The following is a 16,492-nucleotide window of genomic DNA, read 5'->3' on the forward strand; positions in this document are numbered from 1 at the left end:
TAAATGTTCAGACTGTTGATTTCCCTAGCACTTCATAATATTTCTTTTTCCAAGCTGGAGCAAAGCTGACAGTGTCTACTAAGTATCCTTTCCTCATAAGCTGGGATGGGGGAAAGAAATGGCAGGGAGCTCATGAATTGTTGGCTTGAAGCAACCTGATACTGAACAGTATTGATCTGCCTGCTCCCTATTGCTAAATGTGGTAAGGGGAAGTCATAAGATTGGTACTTTTTGTTTCAACTCCCTTTCAACAATGGAGGAAGGTATATAACTGTTGCTGTGGGTCAGTTGTATATCCTTCCCTGATGAAGTATGCCCATGGCTTTAGTTAGAGCAGAAAAAAAAATCAACTATGTCATATCAGAATTATTTGTGATTTATTATATCCAGCATTTCTCATCTTTATTATACATTCCTAGGGATGATGACAATCAAATAGGGCTTAACTTTCCAGCGGTCATGCAGATTTTTTGCAACCCAGATCTTGTCACTTAATTTGGCAGAATATGCAGGACTGAACCTTTAGTTGATTAAACTCGTAGTTTGAAACTAAATTTTGCTTCCTCCCTCCCTCCCTCCCTCTCTCTTTCACTTTCTTTCTCTCTCTCTCCCTCCTTCCCTCCCTCTTACTCTCTTTCTCTCTTTCTTTCCCTCACTCTCTCCTTCCCTTTCTCTCTCTTTCTCTCTCCCTTTCTTTCTCTTTCTCTCTCCTTCCCTTTCTTTCTCTCTCTTCCTTTTTTCCTTCCTCTCTCTCTTCCTCTCTCTTTCTCTTCCTTCCTCCCTCCCTCTCCCTTTTTCTTTCTTTTGCTCTCTCCCTCCTTCCCTCCCTCTTGCTCTCTTTCTCTCTTTCTCTCCCTCCTTTTTATTTCTCTCTCTCTCTTCCTCCCTCCCTTTCTGTCTCTCTCTCTCTCTTCTTTCCTTCCTCTCACTTTCTCTCTCTCTGTGGAGCCAGTCGGAGTGCAGTACCCAGCCAAATGTCTGGATGGGCTTCCTCCCAGGGGGCTGCGGGGATGGCGGGCAGGGACTCTCTGCGCTTCAAAAACTGGGATTTTTGAGATGTTACATCCATGATCTTGCAACTAAATTTCATTCTCCATATTGCCTTTTTTTCAGAGTAAAGATTAAGTCTGATCTTTAAAAAGTGTACCTATCAGTTGTCCATGTGGGAGTTGGGCTCCATAGGCTGTGGTGCTGCCATCGAGGAGAGAGAGTGGCTACAATGGGAGCTTCTCCCAACACCTCCCCACCACAGACTCTGCAAGGCGGGCAGGTGGTTACTGTGGCGGGAAAGCCAGTCTTGGAAGGGGTGGATCAGGTACCACCGGTTGCAGCTGTCTGGAGGGGAGAAATGGCACCTGGCTCCACTCCCGGGGTCGGAGAGGTGAGGAGCAATGGCAGCTACGAAGTTGGAGACTCTTGGAAGGGGGCCGAAGGGAAGAGAATCTTGAGATACACTACAGCTACAGTACTTCTTACACTATGGTCATGTAAAGAAATAATATATTTTTTAAAAATCATTTAGCTTGCACATATATTAAAACTGGAGTTGTTTATCAACCTCTGGGGGTTTTACAGAGTACCCAGTTCTTTCTACAACTTAACAGACAATTAATTTATTAGCATTCCACCATCATATTTTTTTCTGTTATTTTTTTGATATGGCAATTTCACAGTAAATTGTCGGTAAACAGTATTAAAACACTGAATAAAGTAAGAATAGTACTTGATTCTCTGTAAACCCTTATTTTATGAAAGCAGGAGACTGGTTTATATGCAAAACCAGTTTCTCACTTGTTAACCTGTAGCAACCAACAATAACTTGGAACAACTGACTGTTTCTAGGGAATGTTCTTTTCCTTTCCCCATATTTTATTGCTATTTAGGATGCCAACAGTCAGTTTCTGAAGAATATATATGTATAAATAATGAGAGAGGGGTGGGATGGGGAACCAAGGAAAATTCAACTGAGAAAAGCTTTTATTCTGACTGGAAATTTGCCCTGCAAATGTACTCAACACAATGTTCTATCTGTCATTTGGAAGTGACAGGTGCAGCTGTTAAAGCAGCTATGTTATCTCATCTTTGAAGACAAATTCCAGGCTGTATTTCATTGCTGCCCTATAATATGTGAGGGTGTACAGCTTGACTGCTATTTTGACTCACTCTATAGGTTTCAAGCATAGTTTTATATTTACCACAGAAAGCATCAACTAACAAACACTGCTGACATTTCATAAGCTAGACCAACTTGTAGAATAGTCAATGAAATGAGTGTGAAGGCTACACATATTCATTATTAGGCCTGAGCCATGGTCTAGTGTCCTCCCTTGATTCTCAACCTAGGTTGCTTTAAAGAAATTTTAAGAGATGACGCTACACTAATATCTTTATGCTTGTAAAATAGTTTTATGATATTCGTGAAAATCCTGAATAGTATTAAAAATCATTTCCTTTCTTGGATATGGATTTTCTTATATAAAACATTATATTTTTGCAATTGTTTCCATTGTCTTAAGCTTATAGAAGTTAGTTGAGCTACTGTTTAGATCATAGATCTTGATAATCAAAAACATTGCTTTTTGTGATAAATTTTAACATGATTTAAAAAGCATCTTGTTGCATTTATTAATTACTTTTATAATGCCTGTCCCAAAAATATTTATCCATTAAATTTTCCCCAATACTTAGTTTGTGTTTAGTGATATTAACTTAAAGCTATTCAGTTTTATGATGTCACCCAATTAGCAGCATAATTCTTAATGAGTTTGGGCCATCCCTCTTAAAAAGCCAATGCAACTGTGAGGAAAGGAAAATGGTTCATAAGTAGTAGGGTCAGGGATGGAGTAAACACTTCAAAAAATGAAAATGAAGAAAGTGAAACATCTTTCACATCCTTAAGTAACTGGCTTTTAATGAAAATAATGTTTTGAATTTGCAAATACAATAACAAAGCACTTGGTGCAACCTTAGAGTCTCTTGCTTTTAATTGCTTTGTGGCTGATAGGTGACTGATATGGATTTATCCATATCCCAATTTATCCAATTTGCTTGTGAGGGCACAAACATAAATTTATTATTGAAGAATTTAAATTCTTTTTCTAATCATACAATTTCCCAAGTAGCGTATTATTTTATGGGTTTTTAAAAAGCACATTAAAACCCCCAACAACTTTAGTTTTTAAAAAAGTGAATAACAGGAAAACCGAAGAATAAATGCAACATTACATAGCGAAAGTAATAAAATGCTAGATAAAATATCCATGGTTCTCAATAGGATTGTGTAAAGCTAATTGATTTAGAGACTCAGATCAAATAGTTGAATCAAAATAGATGCCCCTGATTGATTTGATGAAATTGAGTTGTGTTGACTCCGTTTTCAAATAAGATCTAATTGGATTTAATTAAGGATGTGGGTGAAAGTTAATGTTTAATATTAGAGCAATCTGCATGATACAAGTTCTTGGTAAATAAAACCAAATATTAGAAATTAGCAGCTAATCAAGAAAGCTTGATTTGAGGGTTGCTACATGGTACGTGTGAGCATCTATGCATGCACACACATACACACACACACAGATGTGAGAATGGAAACTACTAGTCTTTAAGAGGCCAATTCTTTCTATTGCCCACCCTTTACCTGTTCCAAAATGAAAAATAGAAAATAGCTATACTGATGTCACTATTTCTGTACAAAAAACTTGCTGTTTGATTTTGCTTCCTGGACACATGCCATTCCCCTTTTATTCTTAAATGCCACCTTAAAAGTGGAATTTGAAAAAAAAAGATTATTGAAGATAATAAAACAAAGCATGAAACAGTAAAATGTATATTTTTGAATACAACTCACAGTGAAATTCAGTGAATAACATTATTTTTATTAACTAAGTTTAACTATTTAATTATAATTATATAATCAATAGAAAATGTTTGAAATTTTAGGTTTATTTTTCTTTGCATATTGGTATTGTATACAAACAGATATTTACTTTTCTGTATTGATATAAAATAGAATATTTTTTATTTCTGTATTAGGAAGACTTCTACAATAAGAGGAGCAATGGTAGCTTCTATATATGTTAAATGTTGTTAGTTTTGTCTGTCTTACATTTTAAAAAATTCAATAAAAAATATATTAAAAAAAAGATGAGCCAAACATTTTTTATTTCACTCTTTCAACTGATAACATTATGTAGCTCTTCAGGATATGAATAGTTTTGACCCTAAAATGCTGACTATTGCTTCCCTAAGTACAACAGAAGTGATTCACCTTATTTTAAAAAAGGGAAAATTGCATCATTCAGATAGTTTGCTTCCTCAAACTGTAAAACACAGATAAACATTAATTGCACTGTTGAGTGCCAACATCGAAAAGAAGGTCTCTCTTAGCATCTCAAATGAGAATATTTATAGCAGGACCTCTGAAAAAATGGTTAATTGTTGAAAAGTTTCACACAAGAAAACATAGTCCATGCAATCAGAAGAGAGAGAAAGAAAGAGAAAAAAACTTAATCCAGAATCCAAACCTCTGTATATTCTGCAGATTTTAGAGCAGAAGTTCTAATAAACAAGCAAGGATTTGTGTACACTGAAATAACAAGGTAGAAGATGGCTTTAGATGACTAAGTAGCCAACCCAGTTTTTGTGACATCTCTGATTGTCCTCTGACATGCTGATGTCTTTAGTGCAAATAGGATAAAACTTCAGACACCTCTTTGAATGAAATGATATAAAGTCAGGACCCATTATATCTGGCTAATTCTCCTCTCCAATATTAATTGTGTAAAATAACAGAGTAACCTGCTGGAACAGAAATGAGAAAATCCTGGACAGAGGGGCTTTGCCTCCCAGGCCCTGAAATTTAAGATCTTTATAAATGATCTGTTAAAACTATAGTGACAATAAGCTTATGAATCATGATCTATATTAATCAGGGCTGCTGATACAGAAAGATTAATTGAAACGTGCAGTTCTACACAAATGATAAAGTGGTAACAATTTAATATCAGACAAGAAGAGTGAAGAAATTACACTCCAAGCTTCATGCATCATTACTATGGATATTAATATTTTACGCAGTGCAACAGCATCGGGAATCATAATGAAAATCCATAACTAGTGCACAGACATGATTAAATACAACAGTCTTTAGGTGCTGTTTGGTGATGGCGGCTTAGCCATATTTCACTCTTGCTGTGGGTGATTCGAGTGATAGAGTCTAGACGAGAGTGATTAAAAAGTGTTCCTCCTAAAGGCTGTTAACCTTTTACTACAGAAATGAATTTCTTTGATTTTAAAATTATGCCATTCACCCTGGTGGTTTTGTCCTCCCCCCAAGTGACTACCATGTACAGAATATAGATCGAGTGGGTTCCCTGAGCTTTCGAAAAAACCTCTGCTCTTCCCATGAAGTATTTGCTTTGGGCATGTATGTTAATGAATGAGAGGCCTTGTGATAACAGTTATCCTTCGCTAGTTTCCAAATTGGAGGAAAGTGGGAGTATCAATTTGATACAGTTGTTCTCACCTTTAAAGAAGAGGGCACAACCTTTATGAGATAGTTAACCTTTTGCCTCTTTAAGAACAAGCTAGGCCCTACTGCGAGTGGTCTATCACAAATGTACTTATTTACCAGAAATTATTAAGGAAATGGCTCATTCCAGCTCTTTTCAGAGATCTCTACTATCCCAATTTGTTTTTGTATTTTTTCGGCATTTCTGAATCTAATTCCAGTCAAAGTATGCTTATTTTCTAAGGATGGCTTTCTATATTGCTGGAAGTACAGTATGTATCACATGCATTTCATATGTTAGGTTGCTGGGATGCTTTGCAGCATGCCAACTTCTTATCTCACTATCTCCATCTCCCTCTATGCCTGGCAGGAATGGAGATAGATGTTGGTGAGTCTCTTGACATCCATGGCTCTGGTTAGGATTATTGACATAATCTTTGAAGCTACCTTATGGGGGCTAGCATGATTTAGTAGGTGAGACAAGGGTCCAATCTGAACTACCTTTAGGCCCCTCCCAAAGAGACCTGGTATTTCTATTGGCTACAAAACTCCAGATGACCAGATGGCACTGAAGAGCTTTCTTTCTTTCTTTCTTTCTTTCTTTCTTTCTTTCTTTCTTTCTTTCTTTCTTTCTTTCTTTCTTTCTTTCTTTCTTCTTCCTTCCTTCCTTCCTTCCCTCCTTCCTTCTTTCTTTCTTTCTTTTTTCTTTCTTTCCTTCTTTCCTTCCTTCCTTCTTCCTTCCTTCCTTCTTTCTTTTTTCTTTCCTTCCTCCCTCCCTCCCTTCTTTCTTTCTTTTTTCTTTCCTTCCTTCCTCATTTCCTCCCTCCCTTCTTTCTTTCTTTCTTTCTTTCTTCCTACCTACCTACCTACCTATCTTCCTTCCTTCCTTCTTTCTTTCTTTCTTTCTTCATTCATTCCTCCCTCCCTCCTTTCTTTCTTTCTTTCTTTCTTTCTTTCTTTCTTTCTTTCTTTCTTTCTTTCTTTCTTTCTTTCTTTCTGCCATTTACTAGTGTTTAGATTTTTCACACCTCAGATTCAGGAACCCCAATCCAATGCAAATTCATATTGATAAGTAGAACAAGCAGGAAGATGATTATATTGATTCTCTTTGCCCTTTGCCTCAAGGATCCAAAAATTTTGAACTATATGCTGAAATGTAATTCACATAAATGACCTTCAATTGTCTACATTTGTGCAGAATGTTTATTCCGGAAACGATGCTTCATTAATGTCACCTCTACTGTCCTTCTGTAACATTTTACGTCTCAGTTTTCATTTACTGAATGGCCAACATACAATGTATTTGACGCTAATGGGGTTGTCAAATGCTGCAGAAACTTTTTATGGGGCACATGTTAATATCTTCTATAGTTGCTTAGGATACTTATTGGTTTTGCTATGGTTTATTATTGCTAATTCCTGTATCATACATTTTGGAAGGCTGAATAAATGAAAGACACATTGTTGCCTTTAGCTTAATGGGGCCAACCCAGTTCAAGATAACGAGAATCCTGGTCCATGTTTAATCAGATAAATGTGATGGTCAATTCAATTTATGTATAGGCTTACAACTAGCTTGATAGACTTCACCAATACCTGTAATTTGGTGTGGTCTAAGATAGTTTTATATATGTAAACCCTTGCAGTAATTTAACCAACTTAATTAAATAAGCTTTTGTGGATCACAAACCACTAGGTCAGTGATTGTGAACCTAGGCAAAGATGCCACAGATGGCATGCAGAGCCATATCTACTGGCACATAGGCTGTTGCCCTAGCTCAGCTCCAGTGTGCATGTGTGTGCTAGCCATTTGATTTTTGGCTTGCACAGAGGCTCTGGTGTTTTTGGCTTTCAGAGAACCTCTGGAGGGATGGGGGAGGGCATTTTTACCCTCCCCCACCTCCAGGGAAGCCTTTGCGTCTAAGAAGGGCAAAACACCAGCCTACTGGGCCCACCAGAAGTTGGGAAACAGGCCATTTTCAACCTCCAGAGGACCTCCGGGAGGCAGGGGAAGCTGTTTTCGCCCTCCTCATGCATTGAATTATGGATGTGGGTCTTCATACATTCGGAATAGCGCAGGCACAAGCTCTTTCGGCACCCAAGGAAAAAAGGATCACCATCACTACACTAGATCATAAATGCTGTATTAATTATTTGCATTCAAATCATACTACCTACTTTAACCAGTTCATCAATGCCATCATCATCTGAGAACTTCTTTCTTCAACATGGATTGGGTAAAACTCAATTTGGTTAATAAATAGTCCTTAAAATTAGCAGAAAAATCCTAGGAAGATATGAGTATTATTCTGATAATGAAGAGCAGGCACTATTAAAGAAACAGACAAAGCTGTAGTAATTTATTCTGAATTACTCCTGAGATTTGGCTCTAGGTTCAAAGTGATTGGCAAGTAGAGAGGAAGTACTGGCTAGTCCACTATAATGGTCTAATTCCATTCAATATAGCATTTATTAGCAAACAATGTCTATATCTGAAAAATATAAGTAACCTTTGTTTTCAGCACAATGCTTGCCTGCTTTTAGTCCAACAACAGCAGTGAATGGCTTATTTTTATGGTTTTGCTTATCCCTTTTATCCCCCTGTCTCTATATTTCTTTTGTGTATTTGGGTTGTTTCTTTCAATCTCTGATTTATTAAATTAACACATAAGCCTGGGATGTTCTATAGACTTCTATGTTTCTATGTGGCGGCTAAAGCACTGAGTGCAACATGAACTTGGAACACAGAAAGCATGATGAACATGTATCAATATTATTGGAGCTAGAAGGACCTAAGATTTAATGCAAGTTTGGTAGTCATTCTGAATGGGTGCTCTGGGCGATATAACATCCCCAAATACTTTGTGTTGTGAAGAAATATATATAATATATATAAAATTAAGATTAGATGTATAAATAAGTATACAAATTCTGAACTTTTGTCCATCATGCTTTAGTCTCCTCTGACATAGCTACAAAGAGATTTTTCCTAACATTTACACTTAACTTTAATGTATTTTATCACTATGTCTTGATCTTGATGATATTTTAGGCTTTTTGTAAAATATATTAATTTCAATAAATTATGATGCAAACAAACAAATCCTGAAATGAAGATTTCTGATCCCATGCAGCTATCTTGATGGAGGAGTAGATCACCCATAGCCAAATGCAGACTTTATATTTAAGATATATTTATATATTTAATTAACTTAAATGAACATGTTGTTTGATCAAATTTTGATCAAATATCTTGAGTCTATTGATTTATTATTTCACTGAAAGAGTAGTAGATCCTTGGAACAAACTTCCAGCAGACGTGGTTGGTAAATCCACAGTAAGTGAATTTAAACATGCCTGGGATAAACATATATCCATTGTAAGATAAAACACAGGAAATAGTATAAGGGCAGACTAGATGGACCATGAGGTCTTTTTCTGCCGTCAGTCTTCTATGTTTCTATTAGAGTCAATAGAAAATTAGAGCAAATAACTTGACTGGATTGATTTATTTCAGTCCCATATGGTATATTTATTGGTATACTATTCAGAAAGAAGGATGAATTCAATATGAAGAAAAGCTGTGATTGGCTTTCCTGACATTTCCTGTTCTCCCTTCTGTTTGGTTTCCCCATCATTGTCACTGAAGTCTATTGTTAGGATTAGTTCCCTTTGCTTTTCCTTGACAACATTCTGGCAGAGAATTGAAGTTGTAATCACTTCTGGAGGCATCTGAGAAGAAGCCTCACTAAATAGAGTTAGATTAACCTCTGAATGAAATGCATAAGATTATGGAAATCTCTTAAAATTAGTTAACTTCTAGACAGATGCACCCTTAAACCATAATATTGACTAAAAGCTGTAACCTCACTATGGCTTCTGTTAGATGTGAAGTTTAGTATTACCTTAGTTGTGACACTACATATGATGTTTATATTTAGCATAATTATAAGTACCATATTTTAAAAGATTAGTTTAAAACTAGTGCTTTTGGGATCATTGGAACATATAGACATGTGTACATAAGACACCAAATTAACTGGGGCTTGTGTAGCTCATGAAGTAGGTGAAACACATGATTTAACAGGGCAAGATTGTTTTATTTTATGGCTAGCACAAGGTTTGATACAAGAATCATGACTAAGAGTGAAATTAAAACCTTTCATTGGCATAAATTATGACTATTCTAAGACTGAGAATTTTAAGAACTTCCTATATAAAGTGTGATTATTAATTAATTAATTTTATTTATTTATTTATTCATTTTTCCAATACACAAATACATAGGAAGGAAAATAGACATGTGGTAATATATATAAGGGTAAAGTGAACTTAGAGGAGAGGATATATAAAAGGAAGAGAATATATATGATAGGTGAAAGAAAGGAAATACAATTGGACAGGGGATGAAAGGCACACCAGTGCACTTATGTAAGCCCCTTACTGGCCTCTTAGGAACCTGGAGAGGTCAATCGTAGAGAGTCTAATGGAGAAATGTTGGGGGCTAGGGGTTGACACAATTGAGTCCGGTAATGAGTTGCAGCATATGATCTTGTGGGCAATACTCAAACCATGTTTTAGGCGGCGTAGTTCTAGGCTTTCTAGGCCCAGGATTTTCGTAGGATATTCTGTTTCGAGTGGAGGAGTGAAGGGCTCTTCTGGTGAAATATCTGTGGACATTTTCAAGGGTGTTGATGTCTGAGATGTGGTATGGGTTCCAGACAGATGAGCAGTAGTCTAGGATGGGTCTGGCAAAAGTTTTGTAGGCTCTTGTGAGTAGTGTGAGATTGCCTGAGCAAAAGCTGTGTAGGATCAGGTTAACAACTCTAGAAGCTTTTTTGGAGATATTGTTGCAGTGGGCTTTAGCACTTAGGTCACTCGATATTAGTATTCCAAGGTCTTTTACTGAGTGTGGGTTGGCAGTGAGAGATTGTTTATTCAGTTCATATGTGCGGTTTGGATTCTTTTTGCCGATGTGGAGTGTAGAGCATTTGTTGGTTGATATTTGAAGTTGACAGGTGTTAGACCAGTCTGAGGCAAAGTCCAGGTCTTTTTGGAGAGTGAGTGTGTTATCAGTGGTGTTGTAAAGTTTCACATTGTCGGCAAAAAGAACACAGTTGCTTTCGATATGATGAAAAAACCTGCAAGTACAATTACCAGATTACTGTCTTCTTAGTTAACTGTTTTTGTTTCAATTAGATAATTCTATAACAGTCAGTCTTTCATGTGTTTAGAACTTTAGACATTTCACAGTCCAAACTAAATAATAAAATATCTATGTGCGATAATTACATTAAAAAATAACATAATATTACATAGTATGTATGTTTAAATATGTTTTAACATGCATTTTAAATGAACAATTGTGAGAATCTTCCAAGCTTCCAAGAGGGAAATAATTTTCTTTCCCGGACTTGCCATTGAGAAGGTTTAATCTCTGCACAATCTAGCTAGTGCCACGGGATAACCATAGCATATTCCTCTTACGACTGCACAAGATTTCATTTGCAAGACATGGGTTAGGTATAAGACAATCAGCCAATTATACAGAACCAAGTCATAAACAGCTTTATGTTTAGTCAGTTAAAATTTGAAGCATATATCTGAGAACAAGACATGCCACAAATCTTGAAGCATGAAGATGACATAACAGGATTTTGGAAGCTTCAGATCAACCATATTTCTAAATATTTTGTACTGCCTAAAGTTGCTGATTGGTTTAAAATGAAGCCACTAAATAGTAAATTACATTGGTCCATGCATGGCCTTAGTTTTCTGCATAGCAGCTTGTGCACCCAGAGCCGTTGGAAACCTGTGATGCCTCTTTGCAGGGCTGAGAAAGGAGTAGCCCTTCCTTTGTTTGAATGCCAGAGCATGGAGGGATACCGAAATCTAGTAACTGCCAAAATGCAGTAAGGTTTACTCTGGTGAAAGTCTACTCAAGAATAGAGCTGTCGAGAAACAGTAAAGTCTACTTGAGAGTAAAGCTACAGGCTAATTGGCCACACCCTGAGACTATAATTAAGAAGTCTCCCTTCCAACTTAATTATAGTTCATAAAATCATATACCAAAATGTCCTACCTATTAACGACTACTTCACCTTCAACTGCAACAACACACGAGCACGAAATCGATTTAAACTAAATGTCAACCGCCCCAAACATGACTGTAAAAAATACGACTTCAGCAACAGAGTAATCAACGCCTGGAATGCACTACCTGATTCTGTGGTTTCTACTCCTAATCCCAAAACCTTTAGCCTTAGACTATCTACAATTGACCTCTCCCCTTTCTAAGAGGTCTGTAAGGGGTGTGCATAAGCGCACCACTGTGCCTACCGTCCCTGTCCTATTGTCTTCTTTTGTTACTTTTCATCATTACTTATCTAATGTTTTATTTGTACAAATTACCACCCTATAATTATTTGACAAAATAAATAAATAAATAAATACTTAAATCTTAATCCTTCTCAGGCTAATTGTTCTTGAATCTTGCATCTTGAACCGCATCCTAATTCCAGAAGTCATGCATTGTAGTTCCAGAATTCCTGCACCGTGAATCTTAAAATTTGCCTGAATAGTTCCTGAATATTGAACCTCTGTATTTTCCACTCTCTATCATGATTTGAATCTGGACTTCCATAGTTCCCAAGAAGCTTTGTGAAAACTTGTCTGTTCATAGTCTGCTCAGTGATTCTAATTTGTTTGCTTTGTTTGGCTTGAATGTTTTCAAGGACTAAATTCTAGGAGCTTTGCCAACCTTTGAAGACTTAATAAGCTAACTGGACTTCCTTGTCATTCCTTCTCTTCATTTGCTTTGAACTATTTGTACATTAAAATGTGCTTTTTGTGTTTTGGGCTCCTAAAAGGTTTATTAGGAATCTCCGCATTTAATTTCTAAAAACAAACCATGGTTGCTAGTTCGTGTGTGTTGCATAATTATTTGGGGCTTCGACGCCGGGCCAGAACATTAGTGAGACTGGCATCACAGAGATACGTACAGGTCTGAAAGTGTTTTTCCTTTAATAGAAGCAGTGTGGACCATAATACTTCTTAAAATGAGAAATAAGTTCAAGATTGCACCAATGTCTTGCGAGCTGGACATAACCCTAAATGTCTATGGATATTCCCAATCATCCAGGTTAAGGTTGTTGTAAAGGTGCTTTTTCAAGAGACAAGAGTGTCCAGTTACCTCTTGAAAAAGCATGTTTGGGACATAATTCTAAAAGTAGATTTCTCCAAAATACTTTGCTGGTGTTAACAACAACAGTTTAGTTTTATTAAGGCAGAAGTTTAGGAACTCATGGTTTCCATAATAAAAGTATCAATATGGCATTGATGCAATATGGACAAAATAACCTCATCACGTTTAAAGCTAGATATCATCAGCATATATATGATAGTGTAATGCATGAAGTACAGTAGGGTATCCCTATGGCCACATGTAGACATAGCACTGGAAAAGTAAGAAGGGCTTTGCCGGTCTTATCTTCCTAGTAAATATTTCTAAAAACGGGAGATTGTACATTCTTCAATATATGTTTTTGAAGAGGGGCTGTGTCCTAAAAGTTTTCAAACCAGAAAGGATCCTGCTGTACTTTCATGTCATATCCCTTTCATGTTCTTGCCATGGCCTAATCTAAATATATTGCTAATGGTGACGATGATGGTGAACATCAAGTATCTTTAGTATCTTTTGATACTTTCACAGGAACAGAAATTACAATGGAACTGAAGAACATATTAACTAAAACAATTTTTGTAGGATAGCCATGGAGTCAAGAACTGGCAACAAATAGCACGTAATAAATCCAATTTTCTAAGAACAAAAGGCAACTTCACTACCTTGAACAGAGTCTTTTCCCTAAATGCTGTACACAAACACTAGTAAATCTAATCCTAAAAAATATTTCTTGCATCCATCATTAATTGCTTTATTGGTTAGGAAAAAACCAGACATTTTCTCTTTTAAAAATGTATTATTTTATTCTGCTTTTCAGAGAGATGGTGGCTCCTTGAAAAGGGATGGCTAAACCTGAACCTTTTAAAATGCACTGTTTAATTACACATATGAGTTGTTAAATCTCTATCTGGCTGTACTGTGTCAGTCTTCTGTGACTGCATATTAGGCACAAACAGTTGCTATGGTACTTTGAGTTTAAACCATAAGGATTATTACAGGGTTTTGGAATTCTGGGAATAAACAGATTCACCACTTTTCCAAAGGGACATGGAAAGAGGGAGGGAGAAAGAGAGGTGAGGGGAAGGAGAGGTTAGAAAGAAAAAGAGAGAGAGAGAGCAGGGAGGAGGGGAAATGAAAGGATATTATTTTTTTTTGTATCTGTCATTTCCCTGCTATCTCCCATATGACTTCTTAATCCATCAGAATGCTGGGAAGATAATGTTTTGGGCGAAATAACATGAGAGAGAGGATAGACTCCCAAGGACCAATATCTTTATTGCTCGGAGGATAAACGGATTATGTCAGCCATTTTCTGTTGCTGACAGCTTTTCTTATTAACCGATTTTATTTTTTAATCTTCCAGGGAAGAAATATGGTTTTATGTCACAATAAAACGCCGGTCACATCTAATTCTGCCCTCAAACAAACAGATTTCTGAAAGCTTTGCAGAGAAATTTGAAATAACTTTAAAGAGGGGTTTTTTTTTTTGGATAAAGTCTTTATCCAGAGGCTTGTTCAACTGCAGTGTAAAAGGTTTAGAGGGAGAAAGGGAGAGGGAGTGAGAGGGAGTGAGGGAGAAAGAGAGCCCCTATAGTTGTTTTTCCCCTGTTGATCCCCATTAAAAGAAATTCTTCATTGTGATCTACTCAAGGAAATACATCTCAGACGAAAGAGTCATATGAATGTTAACAAATATGGCTATTTGTGTGGCTTATGGTCTCTCCGGAGCTTAGAGATGTTGTGTGTGACACCCAGAGAATGAGGAAAGCAATCATTAGAATCCCAGCAACCTGCTTAACCCCTTTCTTTCAAACTCCGCCTTTTGATCTGACACTTCTCCCCCTTCGCTTTGGCTGAGATTACTGTGAAAGATGCTAATAAAGTATTGCTTATGCTGAGAGATAAAGAAGTGTGCTTTGGATGAATATTTTCAGCTAACTACAGATGAACCTGTTGCTTCCCATCTCTTTCCAAGTACGCAAAAGACCCCAATGTTTTATTTCCCTTTTGCTGCCTCAAAAGTCCCACAATGGAATGCCTACATGTGCCTGTGTTACATTCAAGCACACAATTCTTAAGGATGTTGCTCTTCACTGGCTTTCATTTATTATGAGATATTGCTTCTCTTAGAGAGCGCTGGTGGTCAATTTGAAATGCTATCCATTAACCTTTTAGTCAGTAGAAAAGTATGTCAATATAGGTTAACCCCTTTGCCCATCCCTATTCTGCCACATTACTGGGCCCAGTATATTGTGCTGTCCACAGGTATTTTCAGTCAAGTTAAGTAGAGAGATTATGGAATCCCTTGGTTTAATTTCCTCGCCCACCAAGCGTAACCTGCCAGCAGAAAAACAAACCACAGTTGCTCACTTTATGCAGATGGATATTTTAGATGGGAGGTTTGGCTACCTCACCAGTGATCTAAGTCAGTGTTTCCCAACCTTGGCAACTTGAAAATATCTGGACTTCAACTCCCAGAATTCCCCAGACAGCATTTGCTGGCTGGCGAATTCAGGGAATTGAAGTCCAGATATCTTCAAGTTGCCAAGGTTGGGAAACACTGATCTAAGTGACAGCTGATAGTGAAGAATGTGTGTGTGCACAAATCAAGAAGAGAGAATTTTCCCATTTTTCTGATTACTTTCTCAGTGAGGTGGGTGGTTATATACATTGGATTAATAGATAAACAAACAAACAAATACACGAGAGCTCCTTGGTGCTTTCTGAGTTTGGCTGTTTTCTTGCAGACATTTAATTAACTAGGTAACACCACTGATTTCAACCCTGAGCTACAACTATTCTCCTTTATTAGAAACAAATAAATATGTATGAGGCCAGGCAGGGAGGAAGGTATGGAAGGAAGCATGAGGGGACCTTTGCTTGGTACAATTCCTTCTCAGTGTCTGTTACTATCAACTGGGCTATTTTTTGAGCTCATGTCTATTCTTTCCCCCTAGGCCATTACAAGTTATGCATGGTATGTTTGTGTGTATGTTTGGTTTTACTATAAGGGTTTTTAGTTGTTTTATTAATTGGATTGGATTGTTACATGCTGTTTTTTATAATTGTTGTTAGCCGCCCCAGGTCTGCGGAGAGGGGCGGCACACAAATCCAATAAAATAATAATAATAATAATAATAATAATAATAATAATAATAATAACTGTGCTGAGCTGCTTCCCCTGTCAGTGAGCCATTTCTCTTTGAGCAACTGTTCTCTCCATTAGTGCTTTAATACTTAAATGTCTTTCATATCTATCAGCTCTGTCAATGACTATCTTCTCTCTAGATTTCCAACAAAGTACAGGACAATAGACCAGAGCCATCTTATTTTATTTGAGGAACAAGGATGATTACATGAGCCCATCCTATTTTGAATATCATTTTGTTTGAAGTTTTATAAAAAGAACGATAGACTAATACAAATTAATATATGTTATAAAAAGAAAAGAAAAATAATCAAAGTGGCAGAAAGGCAAAAATTTTTTAAAATATATAGAAGATAATTTAAAAAAAGAGATTCAAAAAAGTAGATCTTCTTTATAGCAGATGTACTACAATCCTTAATTTACTTTTTTACTTTATGGTTACAACATAACTCTCTTCTTTCTATAATTTGTATAAATGATACATTTACTATTTTATGCAACAATACTGTAGGGGATTTTTTTCAGTCAGCATTATATGTAAATATTTTCTCTGACCAAAGTCAATTTAGCCATTTCTGTAAGTTCCATCATTTTCATCAACCATTCAGCCATTGTGGATAATGCTGAACATTGCCATCTCTGTGCATATAAT

Source organism: Erythrolamprus reginae, chromosome 5 (assembly GCF_031021105.1).
Source record: "Erythrolamprus reginae isolate rEryReg1 chromosome 5, rEryReg1.hap1, whole genome shotgun sequence".
Classification (NCBI taxonomy): domain Eukaryota; kingdom Metazoa; phylum Chordata; class Lepidosauria; order Squamata; family Dipsadidae; genus Erythrolamprus; species Erythrolamprus reginae.